Source organism: Lactuca virosa, chromosome 1 (assembly GCF_052849685.1).
Source record: "Lactuca virosa cultivar CGN04683 chromosome 1, Lactuca_virosa_CGN04683_v6, whole genome shotgun sequence".
NCBI lineage: Eukaryota > Viridiplantae > Streptophyta > Magnoliopsida > Asterales > Asteraceae > Lactuca > Lactuca virosa.
This window is the reverse complement of record NC_136426.1, coordinates 176407722-176431286: the sequence shown is the minus strand read 5'-3', so window position 1 is coordinate 176431286 and position 23565 is coordinate 176407722. Positions and strand designations below refer to the sequence as shown.

The following is a 23565-nucleotide window of genomic DNA, read 5'->3' as shown; positions in this document are numbered from 1 at the left end:
CACAAACCTTTACATATGTTAGTAAACATTACAAGGAAAACATAACAAAATTCTATTTTACCACCAACTCCAAACCGAAACATGAACACATTGCGTGTTTCCGTAAAACTATTGCATAAACAATGGAGCAACAAAGCACTGCATATTCCTTTCAAAAATTCTATAAAAGAATATCGTTGTGTATACTATCACAAAGAAGGCAGATGAGAAAATATTGATTGTGTTATGGATCAAGATGTTTGTTTATCTTATCCTAATCAGTCGGCTCACAAACATACATCTTCTAAATCAAAGGAAAATAAAAAAAAAACTTAGAACCCAAATAATTTATTAGATGTAACATTTGCAATTTTTAGGGATGTTACTTTTAACCCTTAGTTGTAAATTCTTTTCATTTTCGTCCCTGGACGAGTACGTTGGGCATACTGGCTTGATGGTTGGACGTGGAAGCACCCACGTACGCTAGGTGTACGTGGGAGTACATTGAGCCTACTCTTATCAGGAAAAAAATCCTAAATTTTAGGGTTTGTGCCCTATTTAATCAACTTATGTTGCTTTGGGAGTTTCTTATGATCAACCTCCACTTCTCCAAACCATAAGAATGAAACCCTAGCCATCATTTGAGTGTTTGTGAGCCATTGTTGTGATATTGTGGTGTTTTTGGATCCTTTGAAGGAGATGAAGCTTTGGTGGACTTGGAGCTTGAAGATCCAGAATCTTCATCAATTTTGCAAGCTATTTGAGGTATAAAACTCTTAACTTGATGCTTCCTTATTATAGATATAATTTAGGGCTTTATTTGTGCATTTTTGGGTCCTTTAAGCCATGCTTGGGAGTATGGGCTACTCCAGAATCTTCATCAATTTTGCAAGCTATTTGAGGTATAAAACTCTTAACTTGATGCTTCGTTAATATAGATATAATTTAGGGCTTTATTTGTGCATTTTTGGGTCCTTTAAGCCATGCTTGGTAGTATGGGCTACTCCAGAAGCTTGGGATGATAGATCTTGGATTATATGAGGTCCCTTATACATAAAAATGTTAGGTTGATGGGTTTAGCTCAACCATGTAAGGTTGATGTTCTTCTTAATGGAGTTTAAATGGTAGATTTGGACTTTGCGGTGTTTTTAGCCATGCAAAGGCATAAGCTCTTCAAGTTTATGGTTTAAGGCCTTAATATGATGTTGATTTGAGGACTGGATGTTAAGTTCTTAAGTTGTTAAGGATTTTGGGCAAGAACATGGATTCAGACCAGTACGATGGGCGTACTCCTAAGTACGGATGGCGTACTGGGTGTGAGCCTTGTTTTTGGATCAGTTGGATACGCAAGGCATAGGAGTCAGGTATGCCGAGCATACGCTAACCAGTGAGACGATGAAGGCATATGGACTTTGGGATATTATTTGGCATTGAGCCTTCTTGGATTGTGACCATAATTGGATTTGGGTTGCATTTAAGATTTTAGGCCATATTGGGCTTTTGGAGCTATTGGGTTGGGCCTTGGTTATTGGGCCAAGTGAGTAAAGGGTAAAGCGGTCTTTTACCCTGAGTTCTGGACTATTGGACTAGGATTCCAGTTATGGGTTGTGGACCAAATATTAATTAGGTATTATTTGATGGTGTTAGCACAGGGATTTTCCGGATCAGCAGTCCGAGCTTTTATCTAAGATATTCAGCAGCTTGAGGTGAGTTTCCTCACTGTGCTTGGCGGGTCGAAGGCACCAATGCCAGCCCATGGTTTATTATGATTAGGATGCTAGTTGTTTGTGTGACTATTACATGTATGTTATATGGTATGTACACCAGGCGAGGCCCGATGCCAGGCGTGGCCTGATGAGTGTATCGTATGTTATTAATCTTAGTGATTCTTGCATGTGTTTTATGTGTTTGTATGAATTTCAGGCGGGGCCCGATGTGAAGCGGGGCCTAATGAATGTGATGAGGCGGGGTCCATCATGCTACTGATAGATCAGTTCCGAGCAAGGCCCGATGTCGGGCGGGGCCCGATGTCGGGCGGGGCCCGATGTCGGGCGGGGCCCGATGTCGGGCGGGGCCCGATGCCGGGCTTGGCCCATTGTATATTTGATATGTATGGTATGTGGTGTTTTGGGGAACTCACTAAGCTTCGTGGTTACGGTTTTTTAGTTTATCTTTTAGGTACTTTCGGATCAAAAGGGAAGAAATTGGGGTGATCGCATCACACACACACACCATGATTTCCGCTTTATATAACTTTGATGTATTGGATTGGTTGATTGGCATACTCTAATTTTCTTGTATGGTTTTATAAACACGTTTGGGTTGATGGTTTATTTATAATTCAAATGAAAGTTTTGGTCTTAATTTTTCGGACGGTACATTAGAGTTTATAAATTATAAAGAAATAGTCATACAAATATTGAGACGTTTTATCCTAAAGAGTAGTGGTATGATGCTTAGGAGTTCTATTTGATGCAATTGGGTGATCTCGTGAATTGTAGCCGAGTGTTTGGCTTCAGGAATACTTTGTTTCACCTCATTCCAACCACATAATATGCCAAGATGGTTTTATGCCTTTAAAATTATTGAAGCTCTGTCTCCTATTTTACACTTGCTTCTTCCCTACAACTATATTCAACTACGACAAGATGGTTTGATGCCATGATATCTTAAATCTATAATTATTTTATGATTTTAAAAAATATATAAGACAACAATAATTCAAATGAACAAAAGGTTATCCTACGACAATATAGATATATAGTTCTCTTTCTTTTTATTCACAAACCCTATTTGGCTATAGCTTTTGTCAAGACATTTTTTTTAGTTAATCTAGGATGATTCACCATGCTATAAGAAGAACACAAATAATCTAATAAGATTCAAAACTGAAAGAATTGCTATAGTTAGGTATATTTTTAAAGGTAAAATAAATCAAACTAAAAGGGAGAAATAAAATTGCACCACTTGATGCATGGACTCAAATCAGAGGTAATTTCTTTGGTCCATCATTACTTTTAAAGCCTTATGAGTTCCGAATTAAAGGCAAGTATTAAGATTATCAAAGAAAATTAAATCCAAATTTTTGTTAGCTCTATATTGTTATAAATTTTCCCAAAGAAAAGAAGATCAAATCCAATCTACGTGAACAACAAACACAAATAAGATTGATGTACAAGTATATTTAAAAGTAAGCGAGATTAGGCTACCAAAAAGAATATATAAGCGAGAATAGGAGGTGAGTTCACTGAAGATATATGCTTTTATATAGAAATCAACATATGTTAATGTAGGTAATGTAATGGTTACCTTTGGGTATGTTAGATAAACATAAAAAAAAAAGTAATTGTCCTTGTCCAATTGCATCCAAATATCCAATGTTTTTTTAGGAAGTTTACCCTCCGGATCAGGTGCCCTACATTGCAAAGCATAACATCATGACAAAATAATCGCTTCCTATTTAGCCACTTTGTATGTCGATAAACATTCACGTCACAAATAGGTTCAAATCATAAATAAAATCAAACAATGGTACCTGAGTTTTTTTTATAATCCAATTAACATTCACCAAATCAGTAATATTTTGTCAATATAAAAACTTTTAAAAAACATCCAAAATAAGAGAAAGGAATTAAGAACTACCTGTTATAGCAACAAACGTAGTTAGAATCCTTGATTCCTCATGTGCATCCCTTGAACTTTGTTAACATAATTCATTTTCTAATATTTGGAACATTTTTCTGGCTTCAACCTAACAAAAATAATCAAATTTAGCAATCTACAAGTAAGCTTAAATCTTGTATGATTGGGTCAACAATTACACAGTGTACATGCTAGACATATGAGTAATTGATGCAGTTAATGACACCAACGACATTGTTTAGGGGTCGAACATGCTAGACATATGAGTAATTGATGCAGTTAATGACACCAACGACATTGTTTAGGGGTCGAACATGGCCTTTTTCTATTTTATAAGTTTTATTTTGAACTTTGGGATTTGTTTTCCTTTTTGGTAATTGCTGAGTTTTCTTTCCTTTCCTTTTAGGTGGTTAGACTTATAATCGGTGTTTAGGGTTTTCAAAAGACGAGGTTTTTTTGATAGATATTTTTTATTATTATTCTGATAAGCTAAAGGCGATTCTCCCAGACATGGGAGTCGGTTATTATTTGTTCTTGCTTATTGTTTGGCCATCGATCAGGAACCATTTGGTATCAGAGCTGCTAGGTACTAATGGCCGAACCTGTTCGTCGTGAAGACCTCCGGGGGGTGGTAATCGTAGAAACGCCGAACGAGGCAAAGATCCCGATCCGCGCGACATAGAGATTGAGCGCCTTAAACAGAGGATTCAAGAACTGGAATTACTTCAGGAGGAAGAGAGTACTGAAGTAGATCACATGTGGGGACCCTATGAGGATGAAAATCCCTTCAGAAGGTATCGTCCAGGATTTCGGGGTGGTTATCGTGATGACCCATTATGAGGTATTGGAATGAAGATCGAAATTCCAGAATTCTTCGGTAAGGTGCATCCTGATGATTTTATTGATTGGTTACGTACTGTTGAACGTGTCTTTGATTTTAAAGACATACCAGAACATCTGAAGGTGAAACTAGTTGCTATTAAGCTTCAAAAATATGCTTTAGTGTGGTGGGATCATGTAAAGAAACAACGGGTTTTAACTGGGAAATCCAAAGTTGTCACATGGGAAAAGATGAAAAAATTGTTAAAGGCAAAGTTCCTACCTGATAACCATAGGCAGGAAGCATTTCTGGATTATCATAATTTTTTCAACATGCGTTAACAGTTGAAGAATTCATTAATGAGTGTGAAAGGTTGCGTATGCGTTGTGATGCGGTTGAAGAGGAGGAGCAGGTCATTGCACGGTTTCTAGGTTGTCTCCGACCTGAGATTTCTGATGTAGTGAGTCTGCAACATTATATGACTTACTCAGATGTTTGTCGGCTAGCGTTAAAAGTGGAGAAACAACAAAATAAAGGTAAAGGGAAGGTAACTATCACTCGGTTTACCCCTACTTCGAAATCAACACCTTCAACAACGACTAAAGGGAAACCTAAGACAACAACGAGTAATGCCCCCAGTGGTAACGTTTGAGAACCGCGTTGTTTTAAATGTCAAGGGTCGGGTCATTATGCGAGAGACTGTCCGAATCAGAAAGCAGTCACACTTATCGATGAAGAAGTAGAACCGAGTTATGACACCGAAGGGGACGGGGCTGACTTGGAGACTCACGAAGAAGTTGTCTATGTTGATCAGGGAGAAGCATTAGTCATTCAACGAGTTTTAAATGTTGCAGTTTCTCAATCCATTGATGATAATTCCTCGCTCTGCAACAACATTTTTCGCACTAAGTGCACTTTGAAAGGTAAAGTGTGTAATATGATTATTGATGGGGGTAGTTGTGAGAACGTGATTTCACTTGAAATGGTTGACAAGTTAGGCTTCAAAACGGAAGCTCATCCCGAACCATATCAGCTAACTTGGTTAAAAAAATGGAATTTTTTCAAAGTTAGTAAGCGGTGTTGGGTACACTTTTCTATCGGAAAAAAATATACTGATGAGGTTTGGTGTGAGGTCATTCCGATGGACGCATGCCACATCCTTTTGGGCAGGCCATGGCAATTCGACCGGAAGACAAAACACGATGGATTCCGTAATACATATAGCTTCTAGAAAGATGGCGTGAATATCATGTTAGTTCCACTTGATACCAGAAAATCCAAAGAAAATAATTTTGCCCTTTATCTTAAACAGTCTGAGTTTGAAGAAGTGGCTAAATTCATCCCGGCTGTGTTCGTTTTAGTAGTTGAGGAGGCAAACGAGTTTGCACAACCACACTACAACAATAAGCCTCTATAGAGACGAGGTCTACAGGGACGACATATGTCGTCTCTATAGATACCCTATAGGGACGACATGTCGTCTCAATATAGTTGACAATTTTTATTTTGACTTTTGGAGCAACAACGGTCGCACAATGTTAAAGCGGGAAGGAAACTGGATTAGGCGCGCTTTGGGGAAGGCTGTAGGGACGACTTGTCATCCCCATATCTTTCTACGACTTAAATTAGGAGAACAACCTCCTTTGTTTCGTTCACGCACACTCAATCACTCAATCATTAGTCTCTATCTGTCTCTCTCACTCTCGATCGGAGATTCTCCCTTCCCTAATCTCGACCATTATCTTCTCCTCTAGCGACTTCCTCACCTCCCACTCCCCGTGCATCTTCTTCCTCTCTCCATGGATTCTCATGCTAGTTGTCGAACACCACCATTAGGCTAATCAATTTCGATTAGTTTCAACACCGCCGATTCTGACTATCGGCTTCCTTTTTACATCCAGTTACGATTACTATTGAATACAAGCCCTACACCGGCTACCAGGTTAGTAATTCTCTGTTTCAACCTATAATTGAGGTATATGTTAGCAATTATATATTTGAAACTAGAATTGGGATATAAGTTAACGATGATGACGACGACAAACTCAAATTTGATAGAGATTTGGTTTTTGTGCAATTCCTGTATGCATACTTGTTTATTATGCTTTTGAATTGCACAATTGTGGTGTGTGTAGGATTGGAGATGCAATGGCAAAGGCTATGTGGCTTATCACAATTTTATTACCAGGCTGGAGAATCGAATGAAGTTGCAGTCACCTAGCCACCTGAGTAGTTCTGGAACCAGGTGATTGCCATTTTTACTTGATGTTCACTAAATGGTTATTACTTGCTGACTTACATTTGTGTTCCCAGACATGATCCATAAATAGATGGCCGTATCATTATGGGGAGGGTTGACTGCACTGAAGAAGTTGACCTGTGTAGAAGGTAAGAAACCCTAAACCTTAAGCCCTAATTTTGATGAATACAATGCTTTAAAGATATATCATACAAGGTTATCAGCAACCACATATAAGGTTATCCATCTATACGGATATTCCGAAAGGGCAGTGATGTTAGGTATGTGTAATTTCTTATATTCTACTCTCTATTTTGAATCAAAGTTAGTAGATTATATTTCTCTTTACCTATTTTTTTTCTCAAAAATAAATCAGGGATGAAAATGGGCACCATTAGCATGAATCATAAAACATTAAAATTGTATTTTAATGTTTTAAACAAATTTTTTTTTCACTACAGTTGAAGCTTCAAGGCGGAAAGACCGGACACAAGGGTCATTTATCTGTTGCAACAGAGGTATACTTTTGTTTTTTATTTTATTTAACTGGAACTTTTTCCTATTTTTTTGGTTATAAAAATAAGGAAGTTATATATGTTAATATAAATATGATGTATTAAAAATTTAAAATATTGCTATTTTCAGATTTTTGAAGTGGCACCTTCATTGCAAATGGTTGAGGTTCGAAAAGAAGGAGGAGATACATTAGAATTTCACAAGGTATACAAATATAAATGTCATGAATTCTTTGCGTTCATGTTTGATTTTAATTTTATAAATCTTTTTTTGGGGTAAAATGTTGTTAATATGTATATATTTGTTTGTTGAGTATGCAGTTTTACAAGAACCTTTGATGCAGACAACGGAAGAATTGGTTGCACCTATTGCAATGGATCCACATCTGGCCTTGGAGGGTAAATCCGGAAAAACTGAAGAAAATGCAAAAAGGCCTGCACCATCAGAAGCAGGATGTAGAATTGAGTCAAGAAGGTAAACCCAATATGAGATTTTGCTGTTTAGTCTTTTCTTTAATGCTACTTGTTTTATTACCAAATATCATAACATAATGATTTTTGTTGTTAATTATGATCATATTGACTTCAGACTTTGACTTCACATTGCATCATCTTCACTGGATAAAACTGTGAGAGTGTGGGATATACCAAAAGGCCTTTGCATTCGAGTAATTTACGGAGTTGCCCCTCAACAATGTATCCGATTTCATCTTGTAAGTGCACTTACACACTGACATCTATAAGTTTTATTTTGTTTAGAAAAAACATCATAAATGGTCCCTGTGGTTTCCCAAAATCTGATGTTTAGTCCCCGTGGTTTAAAAACCTCATAGATGGTCCCTGTGCTTTCAAAACTTTTGACAGTTGGTCCTTATCCCTCACACCGTTAGAACCCCACCGTTAACTCTTATTTCATTAAAATAATACAACGGCAAATCAGTCTTTTCACCTGTGCCCTCTTCTTTATTGAGGGAAATGATTATGCCACTGTCTTCTTCACGTCAACTCCCAAACACTCCTCATCTCCCAAGAGTACAGTGACTTCGTCTTCAACAGATCACTCTCATCCAAGAAACGAAATTGGGGTTTAAGGTTTACACAGCACTAAAGGACAATGATTATGTCAATATGGTGTTTACGTGAAAAAAATGCGGGCTTGAAGGACTTGCAATCGAGATACGGTAAGATTTTCCATAAAAAAAAGCTTTAGTTTTTTGTTTTTCTTGAATGTATTCGTGAAGACAAATCATCTTCTTTACCCTTTCTATTTTTGTGTTTGTAGAGGGATATGATAACTATTTCACGTTGAAGATACACTATAGTGGTGTCTTCACCAAGTCACCTGGAAGGAAATACGTCGATGGTACTGTATCATACGTAGATGACGTTGACACTGATTTATTTTCAGTCCATGAACTCGATGACATGGTTCGAGAATTAGGGTACAAAGGTGAACAAACTCTTTACTACCATTTCTGTATCCCTGAATTTCCCTTAGACTACGGGTTATTGCCTTTAGGTAATGACCAAGATGTTCTTAAATTGGTTTCGTATGTCCCTAAACACAGACTTGTAAAGGTCTACATTGAAATTGGTCAGACTAGGGTAGCTAGTTATTTTAAGTCTCCTTCCAAAGTTGTTATTGAGGAACTGGAACCTGAGAGTGTGTCACCGGAACTTAATAGAAAAAAACATTGTAGAAGAGAAGTAGGATCGTGTAGTAAAAAGCTTAAGTTAGACCACCATGCCAACCATGTTGTTGACCAGTCATATGTAATAGATATGGATGAAAGGTTGTTAGAGTAACCCTAAAATTCCAATCAAAGCTTTACACGAGGAGCTGTGTAAGAAGTTGGAGCTTGGTATGTTAGTTCAAAAGGTTGTTAGGGCAAAGCAATTGGCTGAACGTGTGATTAGTGGGGACTACCAACTTCAATATGGGTATCTGAGGGATTATGCTTTGGAACTGCTAAACACAAATCCTGGTTCAACTGTTAGGATAGATGTGTATCCTGAACCATGCTTGTCGACTACTACAAGAACTTTTTGAAGAATATATATATGTCTAGGTGCATTGAAGTTGGGATTCAAAGCTGGGTTAAGGGATTTCCTGGGATTTGATGGTACATACTTGAAAGGCCCATATCCTGGGCAGGTACTAACTGTTGTGGGTCTAGACTCAAATAATGGAATATACCCTGTAGCATATGCAGTGGTAGAGGCTGAAACAACTAGTTCTTGGACCTGGTTCATGGAACTGTTAGGAGAAGACTTGGAATTGGGAGCAAATTCAAATTTTACCTTCATTTCTGATAGACAAAAGGTATGTATTACCTAGTTATTTCTCATCATAGTGTACCTTACTTTCTATTTTTATAAATGAAACTGACTATATATGCATTTGTTAAGGGGATAATACCAGCATTTGCAAAGGTATTCCCCAATGCAGAACATAGGTTTTGTTTGAGGCATATTCAGGAGAATTTGAAGAAACAATGGAAAGGAAAAGAGTTGAGTGACTTGGTTTGGGAATGTGGTAGAGCAACAGCATTAAATCACTTTAAATATACAATGGATGAGTTGAAGAAAATGAATGATGAAGCTCATTCTTGGTTGTGTAAGATTCCTGTAGAGACATGGTCTAAATCTCACTTCAGTGGTATGTCATTAAGAAGTTGTTGAGTTTTATGTTTTAATATAAAATTTGTAATTTCTCTTTTTGAATATGTTTTTCACAGGTAGGGCACACACTGATTGTTTGTTGAATAATCTTTGTGAGGTATTCAATGGTTAGATAGAGGAAGGTAGGGATAAACCAATCATCACCTGCTTAGAGTATATTAGAGAGTATCTCATGAAGAGATTGTGTGTTGTGCAAAAGGAAATAGATAAGTGTCAAGGGGAACTAAGTTATACTGCAACTATAATTTTAGAGGAGATTAAGACTCAAGCAGCAAAGTATGTAGCTAAGTATAATGGGGCAGGAAAGTACCAAGTTGCAAGCACATGGCAGGATCAGTATGTGGTGAACCTAAATGTAAGAAGTTGCAGTTGTAGGTTCTGGGAGATTACAGGTTTCCCATGTAGGCATGCTGTTTCTGCTATATGGAACAAAATTGAAAATGGAGAAGATGCCCCTGATGTTGAGGATTGGGTCCATCCTTGCTATAAGTTATCAACATGGAGAGCCATGTATCTGAACAAAATTTATCCAATAAATGGTCATTCAATGTGGCCAAAAAGTGATTGTCCATTCACTTTAACTCCACCAAAACATCACACATAGGTTGTTATGTCAACAAGGCTAGATATGTACTTTTAATGCCAACATGTATGTTTATGTTTAAAATATAATAAATGCATATGTGTAGGTTGGGAGGCCAAAAAAGAAGAGAAGGAGAGGTGTTGATGAGCCCAACAGCCAAACCACTAAATTGAGCAGGAAATTTCTTGTAGTCACATGTTCAAAGTGTCATAACAAGGGGCACAATTCCAGAACATGTAAAGGGCAGGGAGGCATTGGTGAAGTTGGATCAAAGGGGAAGACACAGGGAAAGGGGAAGTCACAGGGAAAGGGGAAGACACAGGCAAAGGGGAAGACACAAGAAAAGGGAAAGGGGGTTGGAAATTCTGTTAACTAGTTAGTTGGATGTTTGGGTAGTTAGGTCTTTTGAAACTTAAATTATGGTTTGGTTGTTTAAATTATGGTAATTAGGTCTTTTGTAATGTTTGTATGGGTTAATACCTTCCATCAGTAAGTATGTTGAAACTAAGTCTCATGTTTAAACACAGACTTGTAATGATTTTATCAACATTTTGCTTATGAATTACCCTCTCCAAACCTTTCTCAAAAAGATACATGTATAACAATGTAGATTTGAAATACCATTCCTAACCATTTGCAAGATGCAGTTATAACAATGTATCATACGAAAATGCACATCAAAACCACTGATTTATAACAAAATACATAATTATCATTTCCATTAACTTAATTTGTTACACTTCATACAACAAAATGAAACCAAAAATATCCATTCCATCACAATCCTAAAACCCCTGAACTAGTTAGATGCGTACAAAAGAAACCAAACCCCCCCCCCCCCCCCATCCTATTACCATCCAGATCCTTCAACCACCTTACTGGTTAAAATAAAACCAAAAAAAACATCCATGAACAGAACAACATGAGCTGGTAGTTCCACAGTTCTGCACTAGCAATCGCAATCCTCTCTTCCAATCGATTCTTTGATCTTATCAAACCTGGAATCACCACCAATGCCCTAGCACACATCGGAGGGTCAACCCACCTTACGAAGCCACATCTTGAACAATTAACAAATTGCCTTCCTGGGTTACGATCCGTCCATGAGGTCAACTTCGTTGTTTCCATTCCACATCTACAAATTGCCATCTTCGACACTCGCATAATTCGTTTTGCAATTGGATGCACAGTAGAGTGAGAGTAGAAGAGGGTGGGTGCGAGAAGGGTTTTTCAAAATATCAAACATGCATTTGTTTATAAAGAAGAGGGCACAGGTGAAAAGACCGATTTGCCCTTGTATTATTTTAATGAAGTAAGAGTTAACGGTGGGATTCTAACGGTGTGAGGGATAAGGACCAACTGTCAAAGGTTTTGAAAGCACAGGGACCATCTATGAGGTTTTTAAACCACGGGGACTAAACATCAGATTTTGGGAAACCACAGGGACCATTTATGATGTTTTTTCTTTTGTTTATAATATTGCATATATTATAATATTGCATATATTAGTAATTTTTCTTCTGTAAATGCTTATATAAATTTGTAACTTTGACTTGTTTTTTTATATTAAAGCGCCCTTCTGTAAAAATAATCAAACTAAATTTTGTAATTTAAGCTTCCCTGTAGGAATATAGTGATTGAATGAGTATAAACTGATTATCTTTTTTTTTTTTCAATTGCAGGTGAATAATAACTTCCTTTCAGTTGGCAATGCAAACAGATAAATTTTGGTAATAAAAACTTCACTTGCTAATGTGGCTTTTCTAATTTTATTTTTTCTCTGTTATTAATATTTCTAAGAAAAAAATCACACAAATAAACTGAAAGCCTAAGTGAGGGACTATATACAGTTACTGTATATAGTTACTGTTGTACATTCTAAAAATCACACAAATAAAAGTTGTCTCATCATCAATTCTTTTCTTTTTGTCAAATTCTGTTTTATTTTGTACATTTTAAAGTTTCATTTTTTTTTATATAATTATTGTCTCAGGTATTCATTTTTAGCACAGGAAGATTTACAGATAAAATAGTTGTGGACAACAAGGTCAATTTATTTTTTGTATTTGAGAAAACTGGTAAAGTAAACAAAAAATAGAAGTTGAATGTAAATTCTATACAATATCTATAGAGACGACATTTCGTTGCTATAGGTCTAGCTATGGGGACGACATGTCGTGTCTATAGGTCTAGCTATGGGGGCGACGTGTCGTCTCTATAGGTCTAGCTATGGGGGCGACGTGTCGTCTCTATAGGTCCAACAATAGGATGACGAACCAACAAAAACGATATGTCTTCTCTAAAAGGTATCTATGGCGACGATATCTATAGCGACGACCCAAGCTATCTATTGCGACGGGGCTATAGCGACAAAGGCTATAGGGACGACTTGTCGTCATAACCACCTATAGAGACGACTTTCTATAGCCTATAGAGACGAAATTTGTCGTCCCTATAGGTCTCGTTTCTTGTAGTGTCGGTACCTGTTCATGTTCAACCCTTATTGAGCGAATTTTCTGATGTTATACCGGATGATATTCCACCTAGATTACCTATGGTGCGGGATATTCAGCATTACATCGACTTTATTCCAGGTTCAACAATCCCTAACAAGCCTGCATATCAAATGAATCCTCGGGAGTATGAGGAATTGCATAGGCGGGTGACAGAATTATTGGACAAAGGGCTCATCAGAGAAAGTATGAGACCGTGTAGAGTACCTGCGTTATTGGTTCCTAAGCATGGCGGCGCATTTCGTATGTGCATTGATAGTCGAGCTGTTAACAAGATCACTATCAAGTACCGATTTCCTATTCCACGTTTTGATGACTTACTTAATCAATTATATGGCGCAGTAGTTTTCTCGAAAATTGACTTAAGAAGTGGGTATCATGAGATTCTGGATGAGAACTGGGGACGAGTGGAAAACCGCGTTCAAGACACGAGACAGACTGTACGAGTGGATGGTCATGCCTTTCGGCCTCTCTAATGCGCCGGGTACATTCATGAGACTCATGAATCATATTTTTAAACCTTCTATTGGTCATTTTTCGTTGTGTACTTTGATGATATTTTGGTCTTTAGCAAAACTATGGAGCAACACTTATCTCACCTTTGTCAAGTTTTTTTCTGTCCTGCGTGAACATAAATTATATGCTAATGGTAAGAAGTATCATTTTCTTGTTCATGAAGTGACTTTCTTAGGATATAATGTTTCTGGTAATGGGATCAAGATGGATGATTTTAAGATCCACTACGATTCATGTGATCCGAAGTTTTCATGTGTTGGCTTCCTTTTAGCGTCGTTTCATCAATAATTTTAGCACTATCATAGCTCCTGTCACCAAATGTATGAAAGGAGGACGTTTTTCGTGGACGGATGAAGCAACCACAGCTTTTGAACTTCTGAAACTTAAGGTAACACATGCTACTGTTTTATCTTTACTTAATTTCAGTGAAGTTTTTCAGGTTGAATGTGATGCCTCGGGTGTTGGTATTGGTGGTGTTTTGAGCCAGAAGTCACGACCCATAGCCTTCTTTAGCGAGAAGATTAGTGATACTCGTCGCAAATACTCCACATATGATAAAGAATTTTATGCGATCGTACGAAGTTTGGATACTTGGCGACACTATTTATTACCTTCTGAGTTTGTTTTGTTTTCAGATCACGAGGATTTGAAATACATCCAGGGCCAACACAAGCTTAATCCACGACATGCCAAGTGGGTCGAATTGCTCCAAGCTTTTTCCTTTGTGATCAAACACAAAGCAGGAGCACAGAATAAAGTTTCTGACGCACTTAGTCGACGACATTCGTTGGTTACTACTATGCAGGTACGCGTTCAAGGTTTTGATACCTTCCGAGACCTGTATAGAGATGATCCTACTTTTAAGGATGTGTGGCGTAAATGTACCAAGAAACCATTCTAGCAGTTTTCAATGCATTACAGTTATTTATTTAGAGGGGCTCGATTATGTATTCCTCTTAGTTCCCTACGTGATGACATTATATTAGAAAGCCACACAGGTGGTCTCGCGGGTCATTTTGGTCGTGATAAGACCTTGGCTTTCATTCATGATTAGTTTTATTGGCCTCGCATGGAGAGGGATGTTAACCATATTGTGGAGAGGTGTCGGATATGTCATATCGCTAAGACTCAGGGCAATGCAGGTTTGTATAACCAATTATCAGTTCCCAACGCCCCCTGGGAAGATATTACTCTTGATTTTGTATTGGGATTACCTCGTACCCAACGTCACAAGGATTCTGTGATGGTCGTGGTTGATTGGTTTTCTAAAATGGCCCATTTTGTTCCGTGCTCCAAGACGCTTGATGCGAGTCAAGTTGCTAAGTTATGTTTTTCTGAGATTGTTAAACTTCATGGTATTCCTAAAACACTCACTTCTGACCGTGATGTGAAGTTTGTTAGTCACTTTTGGCGTACTTTATGGACACGGATGGGTTCTAAGTTGCAATTCAGTAGCTCTCATCATCCGCAGACCGACGGACAGACCGATGTCACTAATCGAAGTTTGGGTAATCTCCTACAAAGCTTATGTGGTGACAGCCCAAAACAGTGGGATCTTACTCTTCCACAAGTTGAGTTTGCATTTAACAGGTCAGTTAATCGTACAACGGATAAGAGTCCCTTTGAGGTTGGGTACGGTTGCAACCCTATCACACCCCTTGATTTGGCACCTATTTGTGTGACTGAACCAACTAACAGGGAGGCTGAACAGCAGGCCACGAGTATTCAACAGTTACATCAGCAAGTTCGCGAACAGATTCTTCATCACAACAAACAATATGCTGATCGAACTAATAAACATCGCAAGCGTGTTATATATAAAGAAGGCGATCTGGTGTGGATTCATTTGCATAAAGAGAGGTTTCCAGCTGGTCGTTTTGGGAAATTAAAGCGACGGTCCTTTTTGCGTGCTCAAGAAAGTTAATGACAACGCTTACAAAATCGAGCTGCCTGGTCACTATAATGTTTCTGCTACTTTTAACGTGGCTGACTTATCACCTTATAAAGGTGTGGGTGACAACTATCCAGACTCGAGGTCGAGTCTTTCCAAAGAAGGGGAGGATGATGCAGTTAATGACACCAACGACATTGTTTAGGGGTCGAACATGGCCTTTTTCTATTTTATAAGTCTTATTTTGAATTTTGGGATTTGTTTTCCTTTTTGGTAATTGCTGAGTTTTCTTTCCTTTTAGGTGGTTAGACTTATAATCGGTGTTTAGGGTTTTCAGAAAACAGGGTTTTTTTGATAGATATTTTTTTTTATTATTCTGATCAGCTAAATGCGATTTTCGCAGATAGGGGAGTCGGTTATTATTTGTTCTTTCTTATTGTTTGGCCATCGATCCGGCACCAGTAATTCTTGAACTTAGTGGTACTCACCTGACACCAAGTAATTCTTTGTCCAGCTATATCTGAAAAACAAAATCCAACAATTACAAAGTAAACAATCTACTATAAGGAACAAAGTTAGCAAACTGGAAAAAATAAGAAATGGATTGAGCCAATTTGTGTGTAATCAGATGAAAAAAAGCCTTTTTTTTGTTTAATTCCTTCTTTCAAACTTTTAGGGTTCATGAAGAGGAGATGTGAAGATGGGGTCATGTAACAGGAGGACTTATGGAGCAACGGGAAGTAGGTCATCCACCTATCTCCTCTTTCTCAGGGTGGCGGAGATAACATGCTCTTCATCCTACCGATTTCAATTTCAAGGATGACGATCATCTGTTGAACGCACAAACATAGTTAAAAAAAGGGTTAATTTCGAACCAGAATATTAAAGGGCGAAATAGACAGATTTCATTTTTTGGGACATATATAATGCATGGATGAGAAAAAGACCACATCGTAGAAATCAAAATCAAACTTGGGAAAATAAAATGTCAAAAACTAAAATTTGTGAAATCAGAAAACAAACCTGGTATGTTGATTAAGTGAGTGAAAGGAGATGGTGACGACGGTGAGGACGTTGGGCATGTCAGTTTGTGCTGTGATTTAGGGTTTCCTAGTTGGATTGATGATCCTTCATTCTATCAGTTAACATTATGTGGTTGTACAAGTACACATTTACCAACACTTGGACAGCTACCGTCCCTTGAGAAATTGTTTGTTGAAAGGATGGATGAGATGAAGACTTTGGATTTTGAGTTTCTTGCACCTGATGATTCTTTCCTTGGGATTGCATTTCCATCGCTTGAAGTTTTGGAATTTGAAGATATGCCGGTTTGGGAGAGATTGTCAACTGATGGTGGTCAAGACAATGGAAATGGTAGATGGTTTCCTCGTCTTCGTGAGATCTCTATAACAAACTGTGGGAGACTAGAAGAAGTATCAATTAGATTGATACCATCACTTCGGGTTTTAAAGATAGAAGAATGTTCCGAAGAGGTGCTAAGAAGAATGGTTAGTGTGTCTTCATCACTTGTTGCATTTGTTGCATTGAGCCTTTCGAATGTTGAAGGACTTACTCAACTACATAGAGAAATTTTAATGCAGCTTCGGTGAGTTGAAAATCTCAACATTGAATATTGTCATGGACTTAGACACTTGTGGCCGGAGCAAGAATGGAAGACATGCAAGATTTTTCCAAGGTTACAAACGTTGGAGGTAAGTCATTGTACATAGTTGGTGTCATTAGGAGATAAAGAGATAATTAATATGGGGAGTATGAGTATCATGGAATCTATTAAAGAAGTGATGATTGTTCGAAATTATGTAATGGAGAGTTACACTTGTCCACGTAGTGTTGAGAGGTTGCGACTCTTTCAATGTAGTTCAATGACATCCTTCACCTTCTCAACATGGCAGGAGCACCCCCACCCCACTCCAGAGAAAGGTTATGGTTTTCTTCAATTTTTTTGTCTAAGATATCTTCAGATTAGTGGTTGCAAGGATCTAAAGTCGTTTCCTCATGAGCATTTGGAAAGTCTCACATTTTTGGAAGAACTGTTTATGCGAGATTGTCCAAGTTTGGATTACTCATTTCCTTGTGGGTTGTGGCCTCCTAATTTAAGTATCCTATCTATAGGTCGCCTAAATAAACCCATGTCAGAGTGGGGTCATCAATACTAGAAAATTTGGTTTTACCTACCAAATATTTCCTACCAAAAAATGTTGTTGGAAATATCCATCTAATTTCCTACAAACTTGCAACAAAAGTGAAATGCAACAAGATTCCAACAAAGTACCTACTAGAATAGATACCCTACATATTCTGTTGGAAAAGTGTAGCTATTTTCCTACAAAACACCAACGAAAATATTAAATAATATTTAAAATTAGTATTTTGTTGGAAATTCGTAGGAAAAGTAATAGCGGGACTTGAAAACGTTTTCCCACCTTTTGTCTTTGTTTCTCCCTCCTAATATTTGGAGTTAATTTTTTTTTATTTTAAGATACATTATATAAAACAAATTAACAAACAATTATTAAAAAAAAAACTAAAAATATAGAATTTGAATCGGTTAAAAAAAACAAAAATTATCAAGTTATTTACATTAGCAATAATAAGAAAATAAAAAAACCTATAAAACAAATAAAAACAATAATTTGTTATGAAGTTAATAAAAACAATAATTTTTATCAAGTTAATGAAAACAGTAATTTCTAATTTCTAATATTATATATACATATAACTTGAAAATATACAAGGCTTTTGAAACAAAACGTGGAATTCAAATGTTAAATTAGCTTTATTTATTTATTTATTTTTGGCTTCCGTTGTAAATTTGTTGGAAAGTTCCGACAAATTTCCTACAAAATCAAAACCCTTACTCTCGGTTAACCTAGCTGCTCTTTACATTTGGATGAAAAAAAAAAGTACCGCTCTCCCCAAACCATGGCCGACGAATCCCCAAACAATCTCTAGCCACCGACGATTTGTCCCACCACACTACCGTTGCTGTGATAAACCACCATCACAGCCGCTTCACGCCGGCGTTTCTCCCCACTGTTGCTGCGACACACCACCGGCACACCTGCTTCACGCTGACGCTGTCTCCATTGCCGACGCCGGATACTTCTAGACCAACACTTGCTTCCTCCGCCAGTGACTTCAGGTCAGTTGCTTGATACCACCTCTATCAATTTCTACCTGTTTATCAAATAGTTTCATTTATTAATTTCTATCTGTTTATCAAATCTATCAGTATGTATGATTAGAATGTAACAATAAGTATGTATGTATGTCAATGTATCACTATGTGTGGATGGTATCTGTATGTAACAATTTGTATCTGTTCTTTTTCTCAATTATGTTGGAAAATTGTGCTCATGGATTACCTACTATTATAGCATTATTTTGAAAAATTTTTGTGATGATTAATAGAAATCTTTCTTATAGAATTAATAAATGATAATTTCAGTTCACAACTCTAGATATACAAACTAACATAATAAATCAAGTACTTACACAATTAATAAATCTTTCCTGTAAAATATATCAATTTCCTGTAAAATATATCATTGTATCTTTCTGTTGATAGATGTTACCTCATAAATTTCAAGACAAATCTGTTAATTAGTTACATTCTAACATTTGCACTATCTTAGAATTACATATCGATAATGGTGCCAAATAGAGAATGGATGTACACGATGAGAGTGAATAGTAATCAAATTTTTAATGCAGAATTTCAATTCTATGTCAAGCAATTCTTGGATTATGCATTTAACAACGCCACAGTCGTCAAATATAGAACTCTAAGAAATGGGTTGGTGGTTTCCGAAATTAGATGTCCGTGCATAGATTTGGTTGATCACCCGATTGATGATGCTGAATAATAATTGTGTTTTATTTCCTTGTAGGAAGCGTACTCTCGAGCCTTGCTTGAGAAGTATGGGGATGATTTGGTTGATCACCCGATTGATGATGCTGAATTGTGGGCGAAAACCCAAAGGGAGATAAGTGGTGCTTCGAGGAGTAGTTATATCTATGGAGTTGGATCCTCGGATATAAACTCTTTGTTCAATGGGAAATCATCTGTTGGTGCGGGGTGTTCGTCGTCCTCTTGCGGGTCTCAACAGGAGGTATATTTCCTTTAATAAATAGATTGTTTATATTATAGATAAAGAAAGTACATTACTATAATTAAACACTTTGTGAGACATGAAAACAGTCCCTAATATATTTATTTCAAAATAGCCAAGAAACTTACACAGAGTATTATGTTGCAGTTATGAATGAAAAATGAAGTATCTTGTTATTATGAAGTATTTTGCTATTATGAAGTATTTTACTATTATGAATGAAAACAGCCACTAAATAAATAATTTGTTGTTAGAATTTTGTTAAAATAAAGTGTGTTGCTATTATGGATAAAAAATAAGTACAAGACCTATATTGGTAGCAAATTAAAGTACATTGCTATTATGGAATATGTTTTTGGTATGTTTCTATAATGGATAAAGAATGTTGATATATTGTTTGTTTGCTAATTATATGTTTGTTTTTAGGTTAAGGAGCTACGAACCCAACTTGAAAACGTGGAGAGGGAAAGAGTTTTGATGCAACAAAAACAAGAAATTATGGAACAACAATTGGCTCAACTAATGAGACGATTTGGTAACCCTCCTGAAGACCGATGTTAGTTTTGTTGTTGGAACTTTTTATTAAGCATGTTGGTGAAGTACACAACTGTATTTGTTTTGGTGAAGTAGTAGATGGTAACTATCATTTGGATGAAGTATTGGATATTTACATAATACATATGGTTTTGTGGATATTTAGTAATTACTATCATGTTGTTGAAGTAATGAATAGTAGTTATCATTTTGGATTTGTATTGAATTATTTGTGTTTGTTGTTATTGTGGTTAAAAGTGCATATTTGAAGAATTTGTATTTGATTTATAGTTTATTATATAATTTATGTAGAAACTGCATTATTTATAATTTCATTAATATTCTTAATTTATAGTATTTAAAAAAAAACTGTAACATAATACCAACAGAAAAAAAGCATCGAATCAAACTTTTTTAAAAAGGGAGGCTGTTGGAAATTTGTTGGAAAAGTTTGTAGCAATTTCGTTGGAAACATGATTTGTAGGAATTCCGTTGGAAAAAAAGTGGCAGGGAGTCTAGGGAAAACTTGTTGGAAATTTGTTGAAATTTCCTACGAAATATTTTGTAGGAAATGTGTCAGCTTTTTGTTGGAAGTTTGTAGGAACCTTGTTTCCCACGGCCCTTTTTCCACCAACCACTTTTCGTTGGAAATTTGTAGCCAAACTTTATTTCCTACAAAATACTAACAATATTCCTTGTAGCTAACTATCCATTTTTCTAGTAGTGCATCACAACTTTCCAACCTCATTGGTTAAACTAAGCTTATATGGCCAAAATTCAGGAGTGGTTTCATTTGCAGTGGCAAACTATATGAGGAATACCACTGATTCATCATCTTTTCTTCTTCCACCATCTCTAGTTTCTCTAGAACTTGAAGGTTTTATGGATGTAGAATCACTATCGGAGGTCTTACAACAGCTACCATGTCTTAAACATCTTGATACTTCATCATGCTCGAAGCTTAAAGATCTGCCTGAGACAACTTCTACCCTATAAAGGTGTGATAGTAAGAGAGGTACATAATCTCCATGACCATCACTATCTCTTACGAAAGTACTAAAAGTATAACGACAAATATTTATTTATATAATTATAATTATTTTTTTTTAACAAATATCAAGAGGGTTCTACAACTGAACTGTATTCCCCTTTAAATTTTAAAGGTATTTTTATACTGAATCCGTTGGTATTCTGCTTCTGTTCTATAGTTACATGTCCTTTTATTGAACAAGCAACATAAGTTTTGAGAAACTTTGATCAGTTGTGTATGGTACGTCTATTTATAAATAATCTGTGAAAACACCTGGTATCTTTTTAGCTTTAATCTATGAAACATTTTTGCATAAAAATTCATAACCATAAGCTTGGCTAGCATATCAAATCTGTTTGACTTTTTACATCTAATTTCAGGCCATGTCATATTGGAGAAAAACCCTTGGTGCTGATTATCAACTTCTATTCCGATTAATCAATGGTTTCATAGTTGTTGCATTTGCTTCTACTCTAATCACATTGGTTTCACTTCCACACATGACAATCAAAGACATAATCGTATGCATCCTCGCCTTCCTCCCTACTGGCTGGGGACTACTTCTGGTTAGTATTTTTGTCTTTACTGTATTTACAAAATTACCGCTCAGTGGAATTTTCTACTTGTTGCTGACGTGGCAGGTTTATTTACTTTTTAATTTGTTCCAACATTTTCAAAATACTACTTAATGAGCTTGTTTTAATAACATTGTGACGTCGGTGCCATGTCATCAAAATAAAAAATTAGTGATATTAATGGGTGTTTTTTATTTGTTGTCTGTTATCTGTTGTAAGATATCACAAGCTTTGAGGCCATTTTTCCAAAGATCTGGACTGTGGTCATCGATTAGAACCCTAGCAAAATACTATGAGATAATCATGGGGTTACTTTTATTCACCCCGGTTGCATTTCTTGCATGGTTCCCATTTGTGTCAGAATTCCAAACACGTATGATTTTCAACCAAGCATTCAACAGAGGTTTAGAGATATCTTGTATTCTTGGTGGTGGACAGAAGAAAGACCAGTCTTCTAATAACAAGGACTAAATACATTTATGTAAATTGCATACGTGAATCGATATATACGTAAACGATCTGAGTATTTTTTTGTAAGATGTATAGTAAATTAGTAATCTTAAGTTTTTTATTTTTCTTGCCTATTGAACTTGTTATCATTGAATAAATTTTGTAAATATGGGAAGTGGGATTTGTATCTATGTAAATTGTCTATTTATTATCATGTATGTGGTGTTGTAGTTTAGGACATGGTTTATGTACTTTCTAAGACTGGGTGGGACTTTTACCGATTTAATATGGATCCAATATGTTTAAAACATTATTCTAACAAACAATCGAATACCTAACATCATTCAAATCCGAAATAATCAATGGATCATATAATTAAACTTCATTTCATCAGATAATTTTCAATTCTAATTTATTGAGTATTTGCAATGGCTTGGACATAAGGTATTGAAATATATGTTTTTACCAAAGGGCTTCTAGCCCAGCGGTATCCGGTGTTGTCCTCCCTCCTTGAGGTTGAGGGTTGAAGTCATGTCCTAGACATAGGTGGATTTAAGGTGTATATTAGGATTAGATTTGCCGTTTAAAAAACAAAAGAAATATATGTTCTTGATGTATGTAGTAACTTTTCTTTTTTTAAACCTTCTCTTGTAATGTTTTCTCAAAAATTAATTAAAATATCCCGGTTTACAATCATAATTCAAAATTAAAAGGAAAGTGATGTGTACACAATTTTATTTTTTTCTGCATAGCGATTTATGGTCCCCGATTAATTCTCACATAATCGATTAATCCATTAATGTCAGTCCACCGACCAACCGACCAGCTAACGTCAAACATTTTTTACAACCTTGAGAATTAGTAAGAGCATAACTTAAACCATATATGTAAGAAACAACCTAGAAATAAAATCCAACTATGAACCCTAAGGAAATAAGACTAGAGGGAGTGGTGGTGTGCTAAGCATGATGTCAAATCATTTTTTTGCATGCCACGTAAGCACTGAATGATTCTAGGGAGTGGTGGTGTACCTTGGCATGCCATAGCATATTTTTTAATCATTATTAATTTTGTTTATTTTTTAACGACTAATAATAAAAAACACAGACATTCAAATATTTGAATTAGAAAACATAACTTAATACTAGACTTAAAACACGACTTAATAAATGACTTAAAACATAAAAAACATGACTTATGTCATGACTAATACATTAACGTAACTAAAGAAAAAGGTATTCCTTCAAATACTGGCCTGCCAAAGATGAAGATTGTCAATCTTCCAAAGATGGTCGGTCAAATGACAACGAAGATCAGAATGGATAACAAAATTTTAAGGTGTTCCCATTCTTTATGTAAAATTTGGACCACCATATACTAGCGGTTGTGTCTCGGGGATGACTTAATTCTCGTCGTTGTCACATATAGCTTTTCCTTCATCTTTTACTATTGTATTATGTAAT

General features: G+C 36.3%; 1 long non-coding RNA gene across 1 annotated transcript; it reads left to right on the top strand.

Moving 5' to 3' along the window:
* Window positions 1-18266: 18266 nt before the first annotated feature.
* Window positions 18267-20320, top strand: LOC145107548 (uncharacterized). The gene is made up of 3 exons (XR_013707896.1): window positions 18267-18543; window positions 19292-19513; window positions 19940-20320. It is a non-coding gene; the product is annotated as an uncharacterized LOC145107548 (long non-coding RNA).
* Window positions 20321-23565: the final 3245 nt, after the last annotated feature.